At 36.3% G+C, this 4,454-nt stretch overlaps 1 pseudogene; it reads right to left on the bottom strand.

The window, feature by feature from the left end:
- Positions 1-4,163: 4,163 nt before the first annotated feature.
- LOC128567168 (uncharacterized) lies at positions 4,164-4,236 on the bottom strand (annotated as a pseudogene).
- Positions 4,237-4,454: the final 218 nt, after the last annotated feature.

Here is a 4,454-nt window from a genome sequence, read left to right on the forward strand (position 1 = left end):
AGGCAGTCCTAAGAGGGAAATTAATAGCACTGCAAGCTTTCCTCGGGAAAATGGAAAAAGAGGAAGTTAATAACTTAATGGGGTATCTCAAGCAACTGGAGAAGGAAGAACACTCCAACCACAAACCCAGCAGAAGAAAAGAAATAACCAAAATCAGAGCAGAATTAAATGAAATTGAAAACAAAAGAATTATACAATAGATCAATAAATCCAACAGTTGGTTTTTTGAAAAGATCAATAAAATAGATAAAACTTTGGCCAACCTAACCAGGAAAAAAAGAGTAAAATCTCTAATTTCATCAATCAAAAATGGTAACGATGAAATAACACCAGACCCCTCAGAAATTCAAAAAATCCTTAACGAATACTACAAGAAACTCTACTCTCAGAAATATGAAAATCTGAAAGAAATTGACCAATACCTGGAAGTATGCCACCTACCAAGATTTATCCAGAATGAAGTGGAAATGTTGAACAGGCTTATATCAAGTTTTGAAATAGCATCAACTATACAAAATCTCCCTAAAAAGAAAAGCCCAGGACCAGATGGCTTTATGTCGGAATTCTACCAAATTCTTGAAAGAAGAACTAGTACCTATATTATTAAACCTCTTCCAAAATATAGAAAAAGAAGGAATATTACCCAACACATTCTACGAAGCAAACCTCACCTTGATCCCCAAACCAGGGAAAGACCCAACAAGAAAAGAAAATTATAGACCAATATCACTAATGAATATTGATGCTAAAATACTCAATAAGATCTTAACAAACAGAATCCAACAACACATCAAAAAAATTATACACCATGACCAAGTGGGATTTATCCCAGGGTCTCAAGGCTGGTTCAATATACATAAATCTACAAATGTAATTCAGTACATAAACAAACTAAAAAAATAAAGACCATATGATTCTTTCAATTGATGCAGAAAAAGCTTTTGATAATATCCAGCATCCCTTCATAATCAGAACACTTAAGAAAATTGGTATAGAAGGAATATTTCTTAAACTGATAGAGGCCATCTACAGCAAACCCACAGCCAATATTGTATTGAATGGAGTTAAATTGAAATCATTTCCACTTAGATCAGGAACCAGGCAACGTTGCCCATTGTCTCCATTGATCTTTAACATTGTAATGGAAGTTCAGCCATTGCAATTAGGGAAGAAAAGGCAATCAAGGGTATCCACATAGGGTCAGAAGAGATCAAACTTTCACTCTTCGCAGATGATATGATCATATATGTGGAAAACACTAGGGATGCTACTACAAAACTTTTAGAAGTGATCAAGAAATACAGCAATGTCTCAGGCTACAAAATAAACACCCATAAATCTGTAGCCTTTATATATAACAACAATAACCAAGCCAAAAAAACAGTCAAGGACTCTATTCCTTTCACAGTAGTGCCAAAGAAGATGAAATATTTGGGAGTATACCTAACAAAGGACGTGAAAGATCTCTACAAAGAGAACTATGAAACTTTAAGAAAATAAATAGCTGAAGATGTTCACAAATGGAAAAACATACCATGCTCATGTCTGGGAAGAATCAACATTGTTAAAATGTCTGTACTACCCAAAGCAATATAATTTTTTTTTTTTCTTTTGGCCGGGGCTGGGTTTGAACCCACCACCTCCGGCATATGGGACCGGCGCCCTACTCCTTGAGCCACAGGTGCCGCCCAGCAATATAAAATTTTAATGCAATTCCTATTAAAGCTTTATTGTCATATTTTAAAGATCTTGAAAAAGTAATACTTTATTTTATATGGAATCAGAAAAAATCTCAAATAGCCAAAACATTACTCAGCAATAAAAACACAGCAGGAGGAATTATGCTACCAGACCTGAGACTGTACTAGAAATCAATAGTGATCAAAACAGCATGGTACTGGCAGAAAAACAGAGAAGAAGATGTCTAAAACAGAATGGAGAACCAAGAGATGAATCCAGCTACTTACCATTATTTGATCTTTGACAAGCCAATTAAAAACATTCAGTGGGGAAAAGATTCCCTATTTAGCAAATGATGCTGGGTGAACTGGCTGGCAACCTGTTGAAGATTGAAACTGTACCCACACCTTTCAGCATTAACTAAGATAGACTCTCACTGGATAAAAGATTTAAACTGAATACATAAAACTATAAAATACTTGAAGAACGTTCAGGGAAAACTCTTGAAGGAATCAGCTTGGGTGAATATTTTATGAGGAGGACTCCCCAGGCAATTGAAGCAGTATCAAAAATACATTACTGGGACCTGATCAAACTAAAAAGCTACTGCACCGCCAAGAACATAGTAAGTAAAGTAAGCAGATAGCCCTCAGAATGGGAGAAAATATTTGCAGGTTATACCTCTGATAAAGGTTTAATAACCATAATCCACAGAGAACTCAAACTTATTAGCAAGAAAAGAACATGTGATCCCATCTCAGGGTGGGAAAGGGACTCGAAGAGAAACTTCTCTAAAGACAGATGCACGATCTACAAACACATGAAAAAAGCTCATCATCCTGAATCATCAGACAAATGCAAATCAAAACTACTTTGAGGTATCACCTAACCCCAGTAAGAGTAGCCCACATAACAAAATCCCAAAACCAGACATGTTAGCGTGAATGTGGAGAAAAGGGCACACTTCTACACTGCTGGTGGGAATGCACACTAATATGTTCCCTCTGGAAGGATGTTTGGAGAATACTTAGAGACCTAAAAATAGACCTGCCATTTGTTCCTATAATTCCTTTACTAGTATATACCCAGAAGACCAAAAATCACAATATAACAAAGACATCTGTACCAGAATGTTTATTACAGCCCAATTCATAATTGCTAAGTCATGGAAGAAGCCCAAGTGCCCATCGACCCACGAATGGACTAGCAAATTGTGGCACATGTATACCATGGAATATTATGCAGCCTTAAAGAAAGATGGAGACTTTACCTCTTTCATGTTTACATGGATGAAGCTGGAACATATTCTTCTTAGCAAAGTATCTCAGGAATGGAAGAAAAAGTATCCAATGTACTCAGCCCTACTATGAAGCTAAATTATAGCTTTCACATGAAGGCTATAACTCAACTATAGCACAAGACTATGAGGAAAGGGTCAAGGAAGGGGAAGGGAGGGGGAGGTTATGGTGGAGGGAGGATAATTGGTGGGGCCACACCTATTGTGCGTCTTAGAATGGGTACAGGCAAAACTTACTAAAGGCAGAATACTAAGAAAATGCCATGAAGGCTACGTTGAACACTTTGATGAGGATATTTCAGATTGTATATGAAACCACCACATTGTACCTCTTGATTGCACTAATGTACATAGCTATGATTTAACAACAACAACAAAAAAGCCCCACTCATTTCCAGACGAATTTAGGAAAGCACATTTTCTCATGTCCTTCCTAAGTAAGGGCTATTCTTGTGTGTTTAACAGAGTTACGAATCACAGTTGTCACAGTCTGCATTACTTCCTGTATTTCTTGAAATCTGAAATCATAATATATGGATTTACTCATTTTTCTGTAAAGTTCCATAAGGGTTTTGTCAATTATATATCAGTATCCAAAATTATAAGTGAATAATGGGCCGTAGCAGGTGTCATAATGTCCCCAAAGATATATCTTCTTAATGTTTGGAGCCTGTAAATATTTCCAATATGGAAAAGACTTGAAGGTGTTTTTTAATTCAAATCTTGAGATTGGTAGTTCATTTTGTACTATCTTGGTGAGTGTAAATGAAATTGTATGCATTTTTTTATGAGGGGGAAATTGAGGGACATTTGTAATACACAGAAGAGGTGATGTGAAAATGGAGCATACAGAGATTTGAAGATGCTGGTGTTAAATGGAATGATGTGACTTCAAATCAAGGAAATTGAACAGGTCCCAGTAGGAGGAAAAGACAAGGACTGAATTCTGCCCTAGAAAATCTGGAGGGAACACAAGCATGCAGACACCTTAAATTTGGGGCCCAATTTAGTGATTTCAGACTTCTGGGCCTGCAGAAGTGTGAGAATTCCTACATGTTCATTGTTTGACATCTCGTTTTTTTTTTTTTTAATCTCCAAGTAATGCCTGTTGTATAAATTTCCCATGCTTTGTTTATTTATTCACCTATTAAAGAATTTTTGATTGCTTTTTAAATTTTTGAATCCCAAATTGTTTCAATTAGCAATAATCACACCTCAAATAAACATCATTGGCTATGATACTGCCACTGCACAAAGCTGAATCCAAAATTGCATGAAATTAATATCTGTGTCCTCTGTATGTTAAAATGCTAATCCCTATGTGACTGTATCTGAAGACGGGATCTGTGATGAGATGACAAGGCTTAAAAGAGGCTATAAAAATGAGGTCCTAATCTGATAGGAACAGGAGAGCTCACTCTCCTCATCTCCTCTTTGTGTTAGGACACAGCAAGAATTCTCTGTTTTTATTTCTCTA

Source organism: Nycticebus coucang, chromosome 15 (genome assembly GCF_027406575.1).
Source record: "Nycticebus coucang isolate mNycCou1 chromosome 15, mNycCou1.pri, whole genome shotgun sequence".
NCBI lineage: Eukaryota > Metazoa > Chordata > Mammalia > Primates > Lorisidae > Nycticebus > Nycticebus coucang.